Below are 24,328 nucleotides of genomic sequence, written 5' to 3'. Positions count from 1 at the left end.
ACACAACACTGATTACTGAGCCTGTGGATTAATGCTAAATCCCCATCAGAAAGGGAATTGGCTGCCAACAGCACATCTGAGCAGATACGGTCTTCAGTACAGTAGCACACTGATGGAGGGAAACTAAAACACAGATATGAATAGAGCAGATCAGAACCTTTGACTGGATCTGAAATGGGTCTCTCTGTTTCTCAGTGTTTTTGCTACTTGGTATTGTCATCTTTGAAAAGCACCCTTACAGCAGATTATGAATGGTTCTCGATGGCGGTTCACTAACCTATAATTGAATATTTGATTGCCTCCCCTTTAGATCTAGGACCTTTGTTTCAGTGTGTTATAAAATGAAAGCCAGTACCACTAATGAGTTCCAGACTGTCATGTCCAAGACAAAACAAGAACATGATGTTTAGTATATGGAAAGGAGAGACACCTTAACAGAAGTATGTACTAAAAATGTGTCAGGGTCTGAGCTCATCTCTGATGGCCAGATTCTGACTAAATGACTCTAGGTTTTAGTTCTGGGTTAACCAAGATTAGGCCCGGGCACACTGGGGCTTAGAGATATATAATAATATACATGTAATTACATGCTCTGATCGAGCCCTGGATACGAGACAGATAAGAATGTATTTCTGAAAATACTAGCTAGTCAATGGCCACACTCCTCTCTCTGCCAATGAAAAGGGTTAAATGTCTGCTGGGGCACTGAGCTTGTCCCTGACCATCGGCCGAAGACCGGATCGGTTGTGTCAATGTTTTACCATACCGTACAGCCTTCTATCGACAAGTTCAATATTCTCTCACATTGGTGCCCCTCCCACTCACTCACTCGCCCACATCCCCCACGCACACTCAAATGACACTACGAGATTTCTCACTCCCCGTTCGCTACCCTTCGTGCCGCGCGCTCTCCCCAGCATCACAGAAGGTAGGAATATGTATTTTACCTCCATAGCCTATTTGTGTCATGTCATATTTCCGATGTTCTATACCTCGCGGGACTGCATGGTTCCTTCCAAAAAAAAAAAAAAGAAAATAATTAGCCTACTGGACAGTAATGGTAGGTGGTAGGCTAGTATATTCTGTATTGATTTGGATTGCATGTCAGTGAAGATGCCTTGTGTTCTCTATTTGTACCGTCAAAATGAAATACAACAGAATTATATTTTGTAGGTTATTGTAGTAGTCTAAATTTGAAAAAGAAATCGCTACTCTGGCCCTGCGTATAGAGACCGTGGAGGAATCCCGAATCCGATTGCATAGGAAAGGAAGGATTAACACATTTGGGTATTTGCCAGTTTGTTAATTTTACACTCGGTTTTAAGAGCTAAAGGCCTTTATGAAAAAAAACAGACTAGGATGAAGCAGCTCTGTATGGAAATGTGAATGATAGCCTATTTCACATAACAGGTAGATTTTAAAAGGGATAAACGATGGCGATGTAGTTTAGGCTATGTGAAATATACCGATTTTGAAAAGCACACAAATAGGCATATTCACCACCCTTATTAGACACGAGCACTACAATATGTCGAAGATGTTGGTCCACAGCATGATTAACGAAGTGTCAAGATATGGCGCTGTCTTGCGGGTAATTCGCACGAGAAGAATTGGGTGACCCAAATGTCGATGCGATTTATCCAACCGTCTATAAACAGCGTATCTGCCGACCAGTAGGCCCAGGCAGCAGCGGAGTTTCATAACCAAAATAAAAACCGAATGGTCTATGAATCACAAACCGAAGTAACCCACTGTGCATCAAAATGCAGTGTAGATGCTTCTTGACATGCTGCCATTCCTTTCATTCCACAGAAAGAATGTTACGTCAACACAGCAGCATATTTGTAGGTCTTCACTACACGACAAGGCTACATTAATAGAAATGTCTTTGCGTTGGACAGGGCGCTTTGAATGACACTCAAATGCAACAATCACAGTGAAAACAAGGATGTGCATGGCTGACATGGTTTCATTCCAGGTCTGGTACTGTAGTTATAGAGCCTGGATAATACTTTAGTATATACTAAGAATCATATCATTGTTATTATTGGAATTTAGACTGAATATCAATTCTGAATACGCTTCTGAAACCAGAAGAAACCAATAGTGTAAAATGTCTATTTCCTAAAGGCAGAGACACACCTGAGGATCATACACCAGAGTCCATGTAGTCATATTAAATACAATGAGCAGGCCTAGTTTATTGCAGTCATTTACTCATTAAATGTTTTCTTGCTTTTAGTGGAATGACCTTTTTGGACATACATGGTTCATATCAGCTATGGGTTCTTTCTCTCCTTAATAGAACCGTCATCTCAGGCCTATCTCAGTGTCCAATAAGCAGATACCATGACAGAGAACATAGTGACCTCCATAGGTGTAGGATCTTAATTTGATCACTCTTTTTTCACTGAGAATTTTCCTGCAGATGAACTTCATGATTTACATAAATTCACCGAAAACCTGCACTTACACATAGTATTGCACTTTTCATGTAGCCTAATTGTAGCCTAATTTTGGCCAGCTAATAGCCTAACCACCGATCAAACAATGTCATGGACTAAACATTAAAATCCCGTTGCAGAAGTTTTATTTTACTGCTACAATACTGGTCAAATTAAGATCCAACATCTGTATGTGTGTCCCATTTGGTGCCCTATATGAAAGCTATTAACTCTTTGAGTATGCCACACCTGTGACACTGGGTCGGTGTTTCATAGTCTACATCCCAAATGGCACCATTTTCCCTAGTGCATCATCAAAAGAAGTGTACTACATAGGGAATAGGGTGCCATTTGCCAGACAGACATACTTTCAGTTCCAAAACCAAGATCTTTAAGGAGGGGCAAGATGTGCTAACTGGTTTTCTATGTCTCATATTCAGAAACTTTGCTGCCATCAACAGTTGTATTCTCTCTGAGTTATCCCACTAAGTGTCTTTCATGATATAAATGTCTGGTAAGTGCACTCTAACAAGAAAAATCATTGTAAACAATATTGTAATCGCCAGCACAGCTGATCTCAATTAATTGCTTCCAAAATGTCCTGCTCCCTAAAAGCTGAGCTTTACATTTTCACCCTCTACAGGGAATTATCTTTTAAATGATCAAAAAACAAAAAACCGGGTGATTGAGCAGACTCGAAGGTGATTTAGTTGTACAACTAAGAAAAAGTAATTTCTCATTTAAGACAGCATTTATACTGTGGCAATATATCATACAGGTTATATCAATATCATCATTCAGGTTATATCAATATATCATACAGGTTATATCAATATATCATACAGGTTATATCAATATATCATACAGGTTACATCAATATATCATACAGGTTATATCAATATATCATACAGGTTACATCAATATCATCATTCAGGTTATATCAATATCATCATACAGGTTATATCAATATATCATCATTCAGGTTATATCAATATATCATACAGGTTATATCAATATATCATACAGGTTATATCAATATCATCATACAGGTTATATCAATATATCATACAGGTTATATCAATATCATCATTCAGGTTATATCAATATATCATCATTCAGGTTATATCAATATATCATACAGGTTACATCAATATATCATACAGGTTATATCAATATCATCATACAGGTTATATCAATATATCATACAGGTTATATCAATATCATCATACAGGTTATATCAATATATCATACAGGTTATATCAATATATCATACAGGTTATATCAATATATCATACAGGTTATATCAATATCATCATACAGGTTATATCAATATATCATCATTCAGGTTATATCAATATATCATACAGGTTATATCAATATCATCATACAGGTTATATCAATATATCATACAGGTTATATCAATATCATCATACAGGTTATATCAATATCATCATACAGGTTATATCAATATCATCATTCAGGTTATATCAATATATCATCATTCAGGTTATATCAATATATCATCATTCAGGTTATATCAATATCATCATACAGGTTATATCAATATATCATACAGGTTATATCAATATATCATACAGGTTATATCAATATATCATCATTCAGGTTATATCAATATATCATCATTCAGGTTATATCAATATATCATACAGGTTATATCAATATATCATCATTCAGGTTATATCAATATATCATTCAGGTTATATCAATATCATCATACAGGTTATATCAATATATCATCAGGTTATATCAATATATCATCAGGTTATATCAATATATCATCATACAGGTTATATCAATATATCATACAGGTTATATCAATATCATCATTCAGGTTATATCAATATCATCATACAGGTTATATCAATATATCATACAGGTTATATCAATATATCATTCAGGTTATATCAATATATCATACAGGTTATATCAATATATCATACAGGTTATATCAATATCATCATACAGGTTATATCAATATATCATCATTCAGGTTATATCAATATATCATACAGGTTATATCAATATATCATTCAGGTTATATCAATATATCATACAGGTTATATCAATATCATCATACAGGTTATATCAATATCATCATTCAGGTTATATCAATATATCATACAGGTTATATCAATATATCATACAGGTTATATCAATATATCATACAGGTTATATCAATATCATCATTCAGGTTATATCAATATCATCATACAGGTTATATCAATATATCATACAGGTTATATCAATATCATCATTCAGGTTATATCAATATCATCATACAGGTTATATCAATATATCATACAGGTTATATCAATATATCATACAGGTTATATCAATATCATCATTCAGGTTATATCAATATCATCATACAGGTTATATCAATATATCATACAGGTTATATCAATATATCATACAGGTTATATCAATATATCATACAGGTTATATCAATATATCATACAGGTTATATCAATATATCATACAGGTTATATCAATATATCATACAGGTTATATCAATATCATCATACAGGTTATATCAATATATCATACAGGTTATATCAATATATCATACAGGTTATATCAATATATCATAAAGGTTATATCAATATCATCATACAGGTTATATCAATATATCATACAGGTTATATCAATATCATCATACAGGTTATATCAATATCATCATACAGGTTATATCAATATATCATACAGGTTATATCAATATATCATACAGGTTATATCAATATATCATACAGGTTATATCAATATATCATACAGGTTACATCAATATATCATACAGGTTACATCAATATATCATAAAGGTTATATCAATATATCATACAGGTTATATCAATATATCATACAGGTTATATCAATATATCATAAAGGTTATATCAATATCATCATACAGGTTATATCAATATACATTTACATTTAAGTCATTTAGCAGACGCTCTTATCCAGAGCGACTTACAAATTGGTGCGTTCACCTTATGATATCCAGTGGAACAGCCACTTTACAATAGTGCATCTAAATCTTTTAAGGGGGGAGTGAGAAGGATTACTTTATCCTATCCTAGGTATTCCTTAAAGAGGTGGGGTTTCAGGTGTCTCCGGAAGGTGGTGATTGACTCCGCTGTCCTGGCGTCGTGAGGGAGTTTGTTCCACCATTGGGGGGCCAGAGCAGCGAACAGTTTTGACTGGGCTGAGCGGGAACTGTACTTCCTCAGTGGTAGGGAGGCGAGCAGGCCAGAGGTGGATGAACGCAGTGCCCTTGTTTGGGTGTAGGGCCTGATCAGAGCCTGGAGGTACTGAGGTGCCGTTCCCCTCACAGCTCCGTAGGCAAGCACCATGGTCTTGTAGCGGATGCGAGCTTCAACTGGAAGCCAGTGGAGAGAGCGGAGGAGCGGGGTGACGTGAGAGAACTTGGGAAGGTTGAACACCAGACGGGCTGCGGCGTTCTGGATGAGTTGTAGTCATCATACAGGTTATATCAATATATCATACAGGTTATATCAATATATCATACAGGTTATATCAATATATCATACAGGTTATATCAATATCATCATACAGGTTATATCAATATCAATATTATATCAATATATCATACAGGTTATATCAATATCATCATACAGGTTATATCAATATATCATACAGGTTATATCAATATATCATACAGGTTATATCAATATCATCATACAGGTTATATCAATATCATACAGGTTATATCAATATATCATACAGGTTATATCAATATATCATACAGGTTATATCAATATCATCATACAGGTTATATCAATATCATCATACAGGTTATATCAATATATCATACAGGTTATATCAATATATCATACAGGTTATATCAATATCATCATACAGGTTATATCAATATATCATACAGGTTATATCAATATCATCATACAGGTTATATCAATATATCATACAGGTTATATCAATATATCATACAGGTTATATCAATATATCATACAGGTTATATCAATATCATCATACAGGTTATATAATATATCAATATATCAATATATCATACAGGTTATATCAATATCATCATACAGGTTATATCAATATATCATACAGGTTATATCAATCAATATATCAATCATACAGGTTATATCAATATCATCATACAGGTTATATCAATATATCATACAGGTTATATCAATATCATACAGGTTATATCAATATCATCATACAGGTTATATCAATATATCATACAGGTTATATCAATATATCATACAGGTTATATCAATATATCATACAGGTTATATCAATATATCATACAGGTTATATCAATATATCATACAGGTTATATCAATATATCATACAGGTTATATCAATATATCATACAGGTTATATCAATATATCATACAGGTTATATCAATATATCATACAGGTTATATCAATATCATCATTCAGGTTATATCAATATATCATCATTCAGGTTATATCAATATCATCATACAGGTTATATCAATATCATCATACAGGTTATATCAATATCATCATACAGGTTATATCAATATATCATACAGGTTATATCAATATATCATACAGGTTATATCAATATATCATACAGGTTATATCAATATCATCATACAGGTTATATCAATATCATCATTCAGGTTATATCAATATATCATACAGGTTATATCAATATATCATACAGGTTATATCAATATATCATACAGGTTATATCAATATATCATACAGGTTATATCAATATATCATACAGGTTATATCAATATATCATACAGGTTACATCAATATATCATACAGGTTATATCAATATATCATACAGGTTATATCAATATATCATACAGGTTATATCAATATATCATACAGGTTATATCAATATATCATACAGGTTATATCAATATATCATACAGGTTATATCAATATATCATATTATATCATATATATCAATATATCATACAGGTTATATCAATATATCATACAGGTTATATCAATATATCATACAGGTTACATCAGGTTATATCAATATCATCATACAGGTTATATCAATATCATCATACAGGTTATATCAATATATCATACAGGTTATATCAATATATCATACAGGTTATATCAATATATCATACAGGTTATATCAATATATCATACAGGTTATATCAATATATCATACAGGTTATATCAATATATCATACAGGTTATATCAATATATCATACAGGTTATATCAATATATCATACAGGTTATATCAATATATCATACAGTTATATCAATATCATCATACAGGTTATATCAATATATCATACAGGTTATATCAATATATCATACAGGTTATATCAATATCATCATACAGGTTATATCAATATATCATACAGGTTATATCAATATATCATACAGGTTATATCAATATATCATACAGGTTATATCAATATCATCATACAGGTTATATCAATATATCATACAGGTTATATCAATATATCATACAGGTTATATCAATATCATCATTCAGGTTATATCAATATCATCATTCAGGTTATATCAATATATCATACAGGTTATATCAATATCATCATTCAGGTTATATCAATATCATCATTCAGGTTATATCAATATCATCATTCAGGTTATATCAATATCATCATTCAGGTTATATCAATATATCATACAGGTTATATCAATGGAAAACTCATATGACTTTTTAATTAGTAATTTATGTAATCCATTAATTACAACTTGTCTAATAAAGGTAATTCAAAAGGGGAAATAAAATATCCCTGAACTGTCCACATATAACATGTGGAACTAGATCAAGCCAATCGTGATTGAGTTATATCATCTATTTTCTAATCAAATTCAATTGTAGTCTAATCAAGTAGTATGGCAACAACAGGAGATCAGCTCATCTGCTACTTAATTTTTGTGGGTTTTTGGTTGAAATCAAGATGATTTTAGCATGCAGGTGCATGTAATTCCCTGTTAGTAGGGTGTTTAAAAAATCAGCGATAACACACAGCTTTGGTTAAACTCTGCCTGTTGGTTGCAATTGCTTCGCTTAGTTTTCGTTGAGCGGTGATTAAGTTGACGGTGTTTGAGTTATTGATCTCTTACAGATATGAATCTAATCAGGATTATCGACACTAGGTCTGTGTTTATTCCATTTAAAGATGCACTATGCAGAAATCGTCCACCATTTCCTGTTTGCTAAAATTCTAATAACAAGTATATTAAATCATTGTACCTTCTAAGCCGCTGTGAAATATATTTTCAACAACCCAAGATATTGTACTTCCAGCTGTTTGAAACTGGTGTACAAATCCGAAAAAGATGCAAAAACAAAATTTAAGAACAGGTACCATAGAAATGGTACACATAGAACAGATATACCACTTCTTAGACTTGCTTTCAATAAGAAGGCAGATCTATAACTCACATTTCTATGTGAATTTGGTGGGTCACCCAAAAAGTCACATATTGCAGCTTTAAGAATATAACAATTATGGCTGGAACAATTAATTTATAATCCTGTAACAGACGGTTATGGATGAAGATTGTCATTAAAATAAAATAACCATCATGACGGCCGGGCATTCATGAGGATGAGTCCGTTTCTGCTGTAACATGAACTCTACAACGTTGCTCCTTGCTGAAACAAGCAAATTGTTGTAGAAAACAAGTCTTCGGCTGCCTAGGCGATGCCCCCCTCCCTGACGCAGCAGCACATGCAGAGTCACGAGCAGAGAAGAGGAGAAAATGTGCATGTTTTTGTTGTTGCTGCTATTCGAATGGTTTTTACAGTGACCGGATCATTTGTGGAAAAGGAGAGTAGTTGTACAACTGAATGCATTCAACCGAAATGTGTCTTCCGCATTTAACCCAGCCATTCTGGGGAGCTGCCTTAATCAACGTCCATGTCATCGGTGCCCAGGGAACAGTTGTTGTTGGGGGTTAACTTGCCTTCTCTGACCAATTAGTTGACTCAAGTGTGTGAGTGCTGGGGGCAGTACACTCCTTTGTTTACACTTGCAGTCCGTCATTGCTTTGCGTCCTAGTATGTGATTTCCCTGATAGTAGTCTCCCCGAGCTGTGTGTCCCCTATAGGTTCTCCTGAGCCAGCTAGTTATGTGACAGGGTGATGGAGCAGGGGTCTAATTGATTAAGCAGAGAACAGGAGAGAATGATCAGGTACTCTGAATTATCCTGCTCCATACTGCCACTAAGAGGTAGCCACACCTCTGGTAGTGTGACACTTAGTAGGGGGTAAACCCAATGACTGTATGGATCCACCCCCCCATTCTTTACCCCCATTCCTCTCCCATTAACCCCATATGGGCAGTGATGGACCCCTCAGGTCATATCAAGGGAATGCCGTTCATCAATGCTGCTAGTGTTATGATATAATATGTGACTGGAATATTAAGTATTTGAAAGGCATACCCACACACTGATATAGGGAATGTTCATGGGAATTTGACCTAATGTCCAGGGAATGTTTTTGGTTTGCTAGGTATGCTGCCAAAAAGTGACATTTTCTTTTTTGATTTAGTGAGTAATGGCAATGTTTTGACCTATGCCTGGTTTTCTGAGTATTGTATTCATTCAGCAAATATTGTCATTGTCCTCTATGTTATCTGTACCATTTATTCAGAGATATGAGAGCAACGTTTCTCACCCACTCAACATTGCATGCAATGTGTGGTGAAGCAGGGTTCTAGGAGAATCCTGCCCACGGAGTCAGAGAACATTACATACAGTGCATTGGACATGGCCTAGTGTTGCCACTGCAGTTCACACACACACACACACACACACACACACACACACACACACACACACACACACACACACACACACACACACACACACACACACACACACACACACACACACACACACACACACACACACACACACACACACACACACACACACACACACACACACAAATGTAGACATACACACAAATGTATATACACTGAGCATACCAAATATTAGGAACACCTTCCTAATTGAATTGCATGCCCCTTTTGCCCTCAGAACAACATGACTCTACAAGGTGTCCAAAGCATTCCACAGGGATGTAGGCCCATGTTGACTCCAATGCTTCCCACAGTTGTGTCAATTTGGCTGGATGTCCTTTGGGTGGTGGACCATTCTTGATGCACACTCTACAAGGTGTCCAAAGCATTCCACAGGGATGTAGGCCCATGTTGACTCCAATGCTTCCCACAGTTGTGTCAATTTGGCTGGATGTCCTTTGGGTGGTGGACCATTCTTGATGCACACGGGAAATTGTTGAGCATGAAAAACCCAGCAGCGTTGCAGTTCTTGACACAAAATGCTGCGCCTGGCACCTTTTGTCTTGCCCATTCACCCTCTGAATGCACACTATAGACAATCCATGTCTCAATTGTCTCAAGGCTTAAAAATACTTCTTTAAACCTGTCTCATCCCCTTCATCTACACTGGTCGGAGTGGATTTAACAAGTGACATCAATAAGGGATCATAGCTTTCACCTGGATTCACCTGGTCAGTCTATGTCATAGAAAGAGCAGGTGTTCTTAATGTTTTGTATACTCAGTGTACAAATGCACACACAAATCCTCTTGCCTTTGCTGCCAGGCCAAATGCTCACAGTTGACATCGCTCAGGTGGCATAAGAGCACATCAAGAGTTGCTGGACTCGACTCAGCGATGAGTGGGCAGAAAAATGCATCTCTGCCAGCTAGCCAGGCATCTTGTTATTGTTGTGCATTCCAAAAGGCACCCTATTCCCGATTCCCTATATAGTGCACTACTTTAGACCAGAGCCCTATGCCCCCTGTTCAATAGAGGTGCACTATAAAGTGAATAGAGTGTAATTTGAGATGCAGCCTGAAGCTCACCCATCAGCCATCAGTCAGAGGCTGAGATATCTCTCTCTCTCTCTCTCTCTCTCTCTCTCTCTCTCTCTCTCTCTCTCTCTCTCTCTCTTTCTTTCTCTCTCTCTCTCTCTCTCTCTCTCTCTCTCTCTCTCTCTCTCTCTCTCTCTCTCTCTCTCTCTCTCTCTCTCTCTCTCTCTCTCTCTCTCTCTCTCTCTCTCTCTCTCTCTCTCTCTCTCTCTCTCTCTCTCTCTCTCTTATCCCTTGACGCCTTGTGGAGGGCCGTTGCTGACTCCCCCACCCGCCTTCCCATCACCCACTCACTCTTAGACATCTAACTTGTGTTTATCAAGTGGTGAGTCCAAGGCTTTGGCTGGATTTTATTGCTCTTTTAAAAAGAGAAGGTTATGAGATGGAGCCAGCGTTGTTTTGGTAACACATCCTTTTTATGTCCATCAGCATGGCAGCGAAGACACAAAATGGCTTCCTGCCTGGCCTGTAATTTACTGGATGAATTAGGGCAATAATTAGCTAGAATGAGATCATTTGCAGCTTTTATGAAAGGAATGTTATGGAAGTCTGACTGTGTAGACTTCTTTCAGAATGATTGCATTGCTACTCAACCAATAGAAGACAGCTCAAATAGAAACCTCTATCACCAACAAGGATATATGTCTGTGTTTTTAAGCATTTGTATACAATACTTAATTGCTAAATATTATTTCAGCTTTTGTCACAGTAGAAAATGACACAATCTGTGCATGAATTATTTAGTAATAGAGCCCAGTGTCCTTCACATAAAGGTAGGTCTCCTTCACACTTTGACTCAGCAAAATAGCCTAAACTGCTTCCTTGGCTATATTCTATTATGTTTAGTCATCAAACAACTCTGGCAAACACCACACTATCACATCAGAAAAGCCTTACACATGGCCTAGTACAGTCACCCTGTGCTCACCCTGTCACGTTCTGACCTTAGTTCTGTTATTATATCTTTGTTTTAGTATGGTCAGGGCGTGAGTTGGGTGGGTTGTCTATGTTCGTTTTTCTATAATTTGGGATTTCTGTGTTCGGCCTAGTATGGTTCTCAGAGGCAGCTGTCAATCGTTGTCCCTGATTGAGAATCATACTTAGGTAGCCTGGTTTCACTTTTGAGTTGTGGGTGTTTATTGTCAGTATTTGTGCCACACGGGACTGGTTCGTTTGTGTCGTTTATTCACGTTCGTTGTTTTGTATTTCAGTGTTCATTTTGATTCAACATTATGGACACTTACCACGCTGTGCATTGGTCCTCTGATCCTTCTCGCTACTCCTCCTCAGAAGAGGAGGGTGAGATCCATTACACGCCCTCCAGTTCCTGAAAATAAAATAAATATCTGCTCACTATTTGGCTCATTTCAGGAATAGAGTACCTTTTGGGCAGAGTAATTTTATAAAATAACTCTTTATTTCACCTAATTTTAACATTCTGTCATAAAGATCACATGTTCAACTTCATAAAAACATTTCCATCTCAAGAGGTTAAATGAAGAAAATGACGATAAAAAGTGACGATGAAAGTGATAGGGTTGAACGTAACAATATTGACTTTAATCAGCCATAACTTCCCTTGTGATGCGACGTAAAGAATGTTGAAAATGCCAATGTCCATGGTTCTGAAATTGAGAGGAGCAATATCTAATGATGGGCATTTTGTTATTTACAACAACAGTACTCATTTACATTTACATTTAAGTCATTTATGCAGACGCTCTTATCCAGAGCGACTTACTCATGTTATGATTGAGGAATAAACTAATGCAGAAACCTTAAGCTGCCCTCGAAAAGCAATTTATCTGGATCCCACAAATGATGATAATCATTTTTAATGGACTTCAGCTGTGCAGATAATGCAGTTTTGAGGGATTAAATGTTTACCTACTAGAAAGCCAGCTATTTCTCTTTGGGGATGGATTAGGAAGAGCTTGGCACTGAGCTTTACAACTCTGGATATACAGCAGTATGGCTGTGTCTTTCAATCAGAAAAAAGATTGAATCTCCAACCCACTAATCTGGCCAACCCAGAACCCAGAACTAAAATCTTGCACCAGCTACACAATTTAGTTCTGGGGGGGTGACATATTACAAAATATACTAGAACAAGAAGCAAAAGCAGGGCCTTAGCACCACCCCCCTCTCTCTGCAAGTTTCTGAAAAGTCTATGGACCAAATGTTCCCTCTTCCCTTCTGAAATTCAAAATTGTGATTTGTCCAAATGATCAGTGACGAAAATCCAGCGGAACAATGTTTCTCGTTAGTTGTCGCATCGCACAATCTGTTGAGAGACGCTAAAATATGCTACGTGTGTCTGTCCACGAGAGATTAACAACACAAAAACATCACAAATGAATACTGGCAGTGGCATAAGTAGGCTATGGTAGATATGCAGGTAACTTCCAACATAAAGTAAACACTTGAGTAAATGAGGGATGCAAAGTATATTGAAAGCAGGTGCTTCGATACAGGTGTGGTTCCTGAGTTAATTAACAATTTAAACATCCCATGTGTCATGTAAGAAAATGCCCAGTTGATCGTTATTTTGGCTACCATGGCTAGAAGAAGACATCTAGGTGACTTTAAAAGAGGGGTCTCAAAGAAGCATAGAGGGTTTAAAGGGTGAGTGTGTCTCAGTCACCAGATCTCAACCCACATGAACACATATGGGAGAATCTGGATCAGTGCCTGAGACAGCGTTTTACATCACCATCAACAAAACACCAAAATGAAGGAATTTCTTGTGGAAGAATAGGTTTGTATCCTTCCAATAGAGTTCCAGACACTTGTAGAATCTATGCCAAGGCACACTGAAGCTTGTTCTGTTGGCTCGTTGTGGCCCAACGCCCTATTAAGACACTATGTTGGTGTTCCTTTATTCTGGCAGTTACCTGTATTTTAGGTTGTATAAGACCTAAGCTATATATTATTGTTACACTGTCCATATCATGTGTCATGATGTCACAACACAGTGAGCGGAGGAATGGAATTATGCATATACAGTTAATCAAAACATTGTTCTCATGTAAGTATTTTAGTGGGCGTGTTGACGCCAATAGTTCACATTCTTGGTTGTTGTTATGAAATGTTTTGGAGAAATGTTTTACTCTGCACCACACACACACACACACACACACACACACACACACACACACACACACACACACACACACACACACACACACACACACACACACACACACACACACACACACACACACACACACACACACACACACACACACACACACACACACACACACCCTCGGAGTGTGTTTACTATACATTGTTAGAGTAGAGTGTTAGCTGGACAATAGGATCCGCTCTGAGCCTGACACCATTCTAATTAGACCCTCAGTACGTCCCAAATGGCACCCTATTCCATACATAGTGCACTACTTGTGACCAGAGCTCTATGGCCCATGTTAAAAGTAGTGCACTATATAGGGGATTACATAGTGCACTACTTGTGACCAGAGCTCTATGGCTCATGTTAAAAGTAGTGCACTATATAGGGGTTATGGTGTAATTTGGACACAGACATGTTTTTTCAGAGCCATAAGAGGCTTCGGCCTATAGAATGGACCCACTACTACCCACCCCATATTTACATATCATTTATTTAACAGATGCTCTCTTCCAGAGTGAGTTATCAAGCTACGGAAGGATGAAAGCATCTGCTAAACATAGTCAAGAGTTCCAACTGAGTAATAAAAGCATGAAAGTATTCACCTGTAGAACAAATACTGTTGTACTCCGTCTAACGGTTGTACTCCTTGCTTTACTATGATGCTCTGGGTGACAGTTACCCACATGGACAGATCTATGATCAACTTACTCTTCCACAATCCCAACCTTAACCATTAGATGGGACAATTGAAAGCAGACCACAGATCAGCATACAAATGTAGGATCTTAATTTGATCACTCTTTTGTTGTTGAGAAGTTTCCTTACAAACTTGTAGTGTATTTTAATTTAAAGTTCTAAAGTTTGTTATTTCCACTTTGAAATTTCAGACATGATATAGCCCAAAGACAAACATATCAATCCTTACAAAAATGTGCATTATTTATAATCCACATAATAATTCAAATTTCCTGTTGCTGCAGGATTATTTCCCTGCAGTGGCAAACTAGCTGAAATAAAGATCCTACATCTGTATAAGGGTTACTTCATCCTACCCCTTTATTAATATCAGACCGAATGTCAGAGCCTAAAGAATGTGTTTGATGGGCTGTGTGAGTCTGTATGCTCCCTTCCTCCCTTCATTGAAGTAATCATGTATTAAACATGGTTTTACAGGTGAACGCAAGGGCTTCACCACAGATTTCACCTGTCCAGTCCTTTCTAGTCAGTGGTTATGTCAAAGAAGGGAGGAAGGAAGGATACACTTTCAAATAATGTGGCTGTCTCTGCAGGCTGGTGTGGGGGCGAGACCTGGGTTCGAATTCTATTTGATATATTTTGCTCTAGCCTGCCTAAGGTGCCAGATGGGCAGGTATAGCAGTTCTGGGACTATTCTATTGGTCCATTAAGCCAGACAAGGTCAAAGAAGCATAGATAACGTATCTGAAATGATTTGAAATAGAATCTGAACCCAGGTCTGATGTGGGCTCACAGGCCCATTTTCCATGAAGAAGGAGAGGCTTAGCTGGAGATTGTCCTTGGACTTGATAATAATTGGGTTGGAAATGTTAATGAGTATTTTGGACTAATCGGAGCATGACATCTTTCAGTAGCCCTTCACACCCGTATGCGGGTTCAAAATGGCAGATTTGGAACATAGTGGCTGTACAGAGCTCAGGCTCTGCGCTTCACAGCTCTGTACGTGTTTCGACTGACTGCTGTTCTGAACTTGAGCACCGCGCCTCCCGCTAATTGGGCACCTTTTTATTGTCTGTGTGAGGGTAAATGCTGTAAATGAAGAGGACTCGATGTCATACAGTCCAAATGTGCACTTCACATTTCCAAATACAAAACCAAAAGTCATATACAGTGTCAACGTTTATAATCACTATGTTTGATGTTCAGTTACAAGATGACATGGCGTCATACCCTGGGTTGTTCTGATCACAACGAACCAATGTTTGTTTATTGTGAGAGAAAAATTGGAGCACCTGAATGCACTCATGACATGACTAATTTCTATGTGCACCAAAATTACCATCTGTTTCTCTGAATTTAGTATTTTCTGATTTCGTTATCAACAAAATTCTGCAAAAAGTACAGAAAAGGTCAAATGCCCATAAAATCAATAGTGTAATGTTTGGATTCAGTCTCGTGTCAGGTGAACTGTTGTCTCCTCACCTTTGGTCTAATCATTTCCCCATAATCTCCAAACTGTTCCCTTTCAATTGCTACCATGGTTATGCATTTGCTTTTCATATTTCTTCTGTAAGAAAAAATAGAATTTATCCCTATCCATATAGGTCAATTCCCAGGAGTGTAAAAGGTTAACATCAGTATGATGTTATTATGATTTTAAGCAGGTCCTTGTTTTTTTGCATTATATAAGTGTTCTCCTCAGTAAGCATATTTTTTTGTCTCTCAGATGATTTGGCAATCAGCATATCAAGTAGATCCAGCTGGGGAGGAAGTTGAATGTTAATGTTTGAAAAGTGTGACATTAATATTCAGACAGTCAGCTCAGCCTCAGTACCTGTTGAATCTCAGTCAGAGGCACTTCTAACACAAAGGAAAGAAGAGGGAGACAGTGGTCGTCTCGCCTATTACACTCCCATGTTTGTTACAGCAGCTGAATTCATTACAGCCAACAGCGCCATTGTCAGGCTTCTCTGCCTCCCCTGCAGCCAAGCCGAGAGAAAATGGGAACCGGCATTTGAAAGGATATAGAACTGGGGCTGTTGCGGTGGCCGTATTACCGCCACACCGGCAGTCATGAGTCATGACCGCAGAAAAATTCCACGTGACTGTTGAGTCACGGTATTTTCCATTTATGCATTCTGGACATGCGTTGGTAGCACCCAACTTGCTAATGACCGTCAGGTCGCTAATGGCCTGGTACTCAGGGCTCTATTGTCCCTCTATTGGGTCCTAATGGCCAGGTACTCGGGGCTCTATTGTCTGGTACTCAGGGCTCTATTGTCCCTCCATCAGGTCCTAATGGCTTGGTACTCAGGGCTCTATTGTCCCTCCATCAGGTCCTAATGGCCTGGTTCTCAGGGCACTATTGTCCCTCCATCAGGTCCTAATGGCCGGGAATTCAGGGCTCTATTGTCCCTCTATCCACCTCTAACCACTCTGACATCAATGCAAATGCAATTCAGAATCACATCAAACACTTATCATCACAACCGTATTTTACTTATAAAACTCACCTCTCTGTGATTGATCAATTTGAAGAAAGAAGTTCAGTAACGGATTGAAACTGAGAGGAAAACATGGTCGTTATGGACGCTGTTTCAAAGCCTAACTAAATGAAATGGATAGTGCTTTCTAAATTGATGATTCATTCAAAACACACATACAGTGGGGCAAAAAAGTATTTAGTCAGCCACCACTTCAACTATAACAGACAAAATGAGGAGAAAAAATCCAGAAAATCACATTGTAGGATTTTTAATGAATTTATTTGCAAATTATGGTGGAAAATATGTATTTGGTCAAGAACAAAAGTTTGTCTCAATACTTTGTTATATACCCTTTGTTGGCAATGACAGAGGTCAAATGTTTTCTGTAAGTCTTCACAAGGTTTTCACACACTGTTGCTGGTATTTTGGCCCATTCCTCCATGCAGATCTCCTCTAGAGCAGTGATGTTTTGGGGCTGTTGCTGGGCAACACAGACTTTCAACTCCCTCCAAAGATTTTCTATGGGGTTGAGATCTGGAGACTGGCTAGGCCACTCCAGGACCTTGAAATGCTTCTTACGAAGCATTATGCACACCTGGTCCCAATTTCCCTGATTGTAGTTGTATAAATGTGCCCTTTGGTTTCCATTGGGCTGTCGATTATTGTTCCAATGTCTGTTTTGCCTGTGAGTACCTGTACCTTGTTGTTTTGGCTTTCGTGCCGCTTGCTTTGCGCAGATGATTACGGGTCTCGTCCCGTGTGGTATCATTGTGCGCTTGTGTATTTATTCGAGCTACTCCTCGCTCTTTTTTGGGGGTCTGTATACGTGTTTGTTTGGTCTTTGTCCCCGTGCTTTTACATGGCACGCTGTAATTTGGGTGAAATAAAAAAACTATTACGCATTCCTGCGCCTGTCTCCCGATCCTTCACCCAACGTGACAATTCCTTTCTCAAGCATGCAGAGAGAGGGTCTGTCAACAGTTTAACGAAATATGTTTTGTTGTGAAAACATGTTACTATCGATGTTCACGAACAGATTTAACTTGGTTTCCCAAATTAAGCACTGGGTAGTTGCAGTAACATGGTTGGAGAGCCCATGGCATACAGAGTTTGGGTGCAATATCACCTGAACCATCCCTCTGATTTGATTACAGCAAAAACATTCCACTGACATGACTGACCAGTGGCTCAATGCTATGGATAATGGCAACTGCTTATCATGGTCGTCTCAAATAACTAATCTATGTAAAAAAAAATTTTGCATGCATGATCAGAAGGATAGCTAAATATTTACAGGGAAAGATTCTTAAGCAAATAACCCAAGCATTAATTGGGAGTCTGGTGACCACTGTTCTGTGTTCTGGGAAAATGCATCAGCAAGTGAAATTAGGAGGCTGCAGATTGCACAGAATAAAGCAGCAAGGATTGCTTTAAGGTGGAGATATGATTATTCTGTTGTAGTCATGCACAATGCTCTTGTGTGCTCATTAATCAACAAGATAATACAAAAAAACAAGTTTCTTCCCCCATTTAAAACGGTCAAACTCCATTCACAACAGTATTCAGTTGGTAAGAGACAGACAATACTAGGAATAGAGTGTCAGTCATTACATTTACATTTAAGTCATTTAGCAGACGCTCTTATCCAGAGCGACTTACAGTCATCTACTGTATGTGTTATCCCAGGAGAAAAGAGAAGTGGGCAAAATAACATTTAGATTCAGAGTATTAAAGAAATGGAAGAATTTAGCAAACCAGAAACGTTTCAATATATAAACTCAAACAATACTTTAGAACCATTTAAATATAATAAATTGGAAGGTTGTGCAGGACCATGGTAGATGAAGGAACCAATCTATCTTTTCAGACTGTTAGAGTATTTATCTGGTCAATATGGCAGGGTATTATGTCTGCTGTTTGTAACAGTTTGTTATATGAGAAAATGTGATTGTATTATAAATTGTATTTTAATGTTCGAGGACTCAAGGAAGATTAGTGGTCCTTCTGTAGCTCAGTTGGTAGAGCATGGCGCTTGTAACGCCAGGGTAGTGGGTTCGATCCCCGGGACCACCCATACGTAGAATGTATGCACACATGACTGTAAGTCGCTTTGGATAAAAGCGTCTGCTAAATGGCATATATTATTATTATATTATTAGTCCGAATGAGGACTAAAAGAGATCCCAATCAAATCAAATCAAATCTCTGCTGTGTCTGTGGATTACAATGTTGGGCATTTCTATCTCTGTGTTGTCTTCATTCTCAATGTCAGTGGGTGAGAGTGCTTTTCCGAGATCAGGAAGTGATGCTATTGTGCGCTTCCTATTATTCTCTGTGAAGAAGACACATCTGGAGGTCATACAGTGGCCGAGCTATCCTGGTGATTTTCAATTTGATTGTAGAGATAAGGTTGATCCTCTCAGATACAGGGCCCTGCTCATTGAATGAGACCCCTGGGCAGAATAACAGACAGGGATTGTTATAGACCGTAAGTGGGTAAGGAAAAGGCTCAAAGCATGATTGTGTTTCCTCATGCAGCTTAACCTCTTGGACCCCTGGTATGTCCCTTGTAACAGAAGACACAACATGAATGAAGCAGCTTTTTTAGAAATAGTGAATTCATTTTGCCTCTAATGTAAACTCACGTAAACTCGTACATCGCCTTGGTCCGTACAATTGCCCTTATTCTAGCGACCCAAAAACATAATACTTCCAGATCAACTGTAATGTCAATACCATTGTAAAGCAAAATTTCTACCCTTTCCAACAGAATCAATTACATGACCTAAACACTGGCCGTTTCTGCATAATTCAAGCAGGCACTGAGCCCCGTCGGGTCTTTTTAAAAATGCCGGGTGGGGAAGCGAAACTAATGCGTGATAGTGAGAAGGAGAGATGTCGTGTGGGAAAATTGCTTTTTTTCCACTCGATCTGTCCAACTTATCACCTTATTGCCTCTAAAATGTAAATGAAACACTATACAGAGTTTATATAATGTGTCATTACATACCCATTTGAAGGTTTGTGTCGGATTTGAATCAGGTTTTTAGGGCGGTGCTAAAGTGATCTTAGAAGTAAACAGCTGCTTTGAGAATGATGATCGCATGCAATGATGACGCAAAAATGACTAGGTATCCCCCTTACCCCGTCACTGTCCATTTCTTGTTTTGAAAGGATGATAGAAGTGCTACACCTGGTGGAGAGAGATTGTAAGACAGAAATAGTTGCTTTCTGCGTGCTGTACGTTACGACATGACACGTCTAGATGTAACGGAGGGTCCGTTTTTTCAACTTTTCTCCAATACTATAGAGCCATTACCATGTCGATCAACACTTGAATAGAAACCCAGTTCACACCCCGAGTTTGAAGTCAACACAGTCGCTAAAGTCCCATTAGTTTTCTTTGAAGCCTCGTTTGAATGTTGCGGTTAAGCACATTTGTACGGAATGGGGTGAGTTTACGTTATATACATGTACTGTACCTTGAGTTCGTGAGCCCTTTGTAACAGAAAAAGGTGTGTGTGTGGGTGCATGTGTATTTGTGTAAGGTCGGTGCGTAATATTGCGTATGTGATTTAAACATTTACCAGTTAACTCAATCCCCAAAGACATTGCCACTCATAGTCAAAAATTGTAGGCTAATGTATCCAGCGTTAGTGTATTGAGAGTTTGATGGGTAGTTTTTGAGAATTCTGTAATGCTCCGGGTGTCGTGGGTGTGGAATCAAATGCAGGAGACAGAGTTCAATGCTGTGCGTCTTTTACTAGCACCAACGCACCACAGGGTGCTCACAAAAGTTACGTTCCCAAAACACAGGGAATCAAAAAGTACAATGGAAAAAAATCACGACTAGGCACTAACACGTACCTCTACAACAGAGCCGAAGGTTACATAGAAATAATCCCGCACAACAACCAGGCGTGCCGGCTGTCTAATAAAGACAAACTAATTAACATAAACAGGTGCTACCACTAAACATACAAGGAGGGGGAGGAAAAACAATCAGTGGCAGCTAATAGGCCGGTGACGACGACCGCCGAGCTCCACCCGCCCGGGAAGGGGAAACACCCTCGGTCGGACTCGTGACAAATTAGCCCTCAGTGAACATTACCAGGCTCCTCCAGTATCATTGACATTCACATGAGAGAAGTTCCACGCTTCATTTGAAAAAGTCAAAATGTCTGATATGTCACTGTTGTTCTTCCTGTAGTGTATTCATCCAGCATGAAAATGTACACACATTGGCCTTTCCGCTGGCATTGTTATTCTAACACTCACAATCCCAACATAAATCCCAAATGGCTCCCTTTTCCCTATTTACTACTTTTGACCAGAGCCTTATGGACCCTGGTCAAAAGTAGTCCACTATATAGGGAATAGGGTACCATTTTAGACGGAACCCCAGTCTCCTGAGGTTCAACACAATTCATTCCACTCTATTTACTTTCTCGGCAGCTGAGCAAATTACAGCAGTTAGCCTTTTTTGGAGCCGAACGTGAAACTAAAACTACAAATAAATCTCCAAAACTAGGCCAATATGTGCTGCTTGCTTGCTAAGTACACACTACAGAGCACATTCTGGTCATTTGTAAGCACAAACTAGCTCACAATTTGAGGAAGTCATCAGCTGGTACTAGGCACAGATGCTGAAAAAGCTATTAGTGTTAAATGTCACCCGTGGCGGTAGCTTGTGCATCTCGTTTACGTGGGTGAGGTGTATTTTTTTGACCTTACACGTAACCCCTGGATAACAAGACGTCATTTTCCTTCTGTGTTCCATCTATTTACCTCCTAATAACCTTGCTTCCCCTCTGCAGTGAAGAAAAAACACCCATGATATTAAACCCCTCTCATATTCTTCCTGTTGGAGATGAGCCAGTAAACCATTTTGTGCTAAAAATAGTTTCCCTGATGAAGCACCTGCATGGAGGATCAGGATGCTGCTTCTACTGCTGCCTTGGCAGTTGCTGTCTCCTCCTGTGTTCCTCTGCTGTCTATTCTCCCATGCAGCACGTCTGGCCCTCCCTCCTGTCCCTCCCTCCCTCCCCCTCAGAAATGCTGCAATGCGTCTCCCATAGCCAAGAGTGGGTCAGTGTAACTCAGCCAGCGGCAACATAGCTAGCTAGCTAGCTTAGCATCCCCATGGCAACAGCCAATGGGGTTTGCAGGCTGCAGCTAATCAGGCTTTTGCAATATTGTTGTTGTTTACGTGGCATGGAAGAGAATGTATATACGGGTTTAAGACATTAACAGAGAGGAAATAGGATGGCGAGTGAGGAGACCTTGGAGGGAGGGGAAGCCTGTGTATGGCTCACAGTGTTAGTCTGCAGCTAATTGTGTTTGACTAATGCTAGAAGCTCAGATGTTGTATTATCAGTAATCGGTTTCAGCCATGTTTTCATACAGCCCCAGCGTTTTGGTGTTTTTGTTAATTGACTTGTCTAATATGCGAAATTCACAGACAGCCCTGTCTGCCGTGATGCCACTGTAGACTTGCAGTGCATCCTGGAAGTGTCCCTGTCAGACACTGTAGGAACACTCATCTTATAGCAAGAATAATAATCATTGTCATCATCATCATAATCATAATAATCACAATAATTATCATAATAATAATAGTAATACTACCACTACTAATAATAACAATAATGATGGGCCACAATACTTATGGCGTCTACGCTTCCAATAATATTAAAGCACGGTTGCAGAGGATCGTTCTGATCCATGTTCTCTGGTTTTGCTTTCCAATGGTTTTGCACTGTCATTTGACTAAGTTACTCATCACTGCAGTACGTTTCTAGCTATCCCCTTATCATGGAAAACATGAGGTCTCACATGTTAAACTGCTGGTCATGTTCCTTAATGGACCCTCAATGCTTAAGGCTTATCACATCACCACATAATACAATTCCTCAATTATAAGTCTAGTCTATTTTCACATGCTGCATTCTAAGCAGTATTATAGTGAACAGAGGTGCAGGGGAGCGAACCAAGGTCACTGGCGAGAAAGGCAAACACCCTACCCATTGCGTCATTACGGTTAAGCCACTTGGTGGGAATTGTAACATGGCTTATGTAGCTAGGATCGTTACAATATTTAGTATTTCCAAGCACATAAATATCGTAGGAACTGCGACTACTGACGGCACTGTTGTTTTAGTTGTTGAATCATTCTTATCCCTGTGTTTTGTTGTGTTTGTTTCCTCTCCAGGACAGAGGACCCTGCAGTACAAGAGTGATGTCCTTGAGACAGTTGTGTTGGTGAACCCGTCAGAGGAAACTACTGCTTCAGAGGTAGGTGTGACCCAGACATACCTGACAACTGAGGGCTTTTGCCTTCACAGAAATCACCTTTATACACAAAATATGGTACGGTTGATGTTTCTCAATGGAAACCTTTTTTGAAAAGATACTGCTTACTGATGAGGTCAATCAACTGTGATGATAATCCACTAATGTCATTTTGTCTTCTATTTGTCCCTCTCCTCCTCCCGTCCAGATCCGTTCTCTGGTCACTGACTCTGCTGGACACAAGCTACTAGTCCTAAGTGGCCAGAGCTCTGAGCAGGGAGGTGACATCACACTGCAGGGTGGAGCCTTCACCTGGAGACACTTCTCTGACATCATCTCTGATCCTGGAGTAAGATCAACTGTTCATCAACACTTTACTATAAG

General features: G+C 38.6%; 1 protein-coding gene across 1 annotated transcript in view; it reads left to right on the top strand.

Annotated features, from left to right (window-relative positions):
* The first annotated feature begins 846 nt into the window (after positions 1-846).
* map1aa (microtubule-associated protein 1Aa) overlaps positions 847-24,328 on the top strand; it is a 38,481-nt gene continuing 14,999 nt past the window's right edge. The window contains 3 exon segments of the mRNA XM_046333022.1: positions 847-928; positions 23,865-23,947; positions 24,153-24,293. The gene's annotated coding sequence lies outside the window, so the exon portion shown is untranslated.

The sequence above is a fragment of the Oncorhynchus gorbuscha genome, unplaced genomic scaffold (genome assembly GCF_021184085.1).
Source record: "Oncorhynchus gorbuscha isolate QuinsamMale2020 ecotype Even-year unplaced genomic scaffold, OgorEven_v1.0 Un_scaffold_333, whole genome shotgun sequence".
NCBI classification, from domain to species: Eukaryota; Metazoa; Chordata; class Actinopteri; order Salmoniformes; family Salmonidae; genus Oncorhynchus; species Oncorhynchus gorbuscha.
Note: the sequence above shows the minus strand (reverse complement) of the source record. Positions and strands in the feature narration are given on the sequence as shown.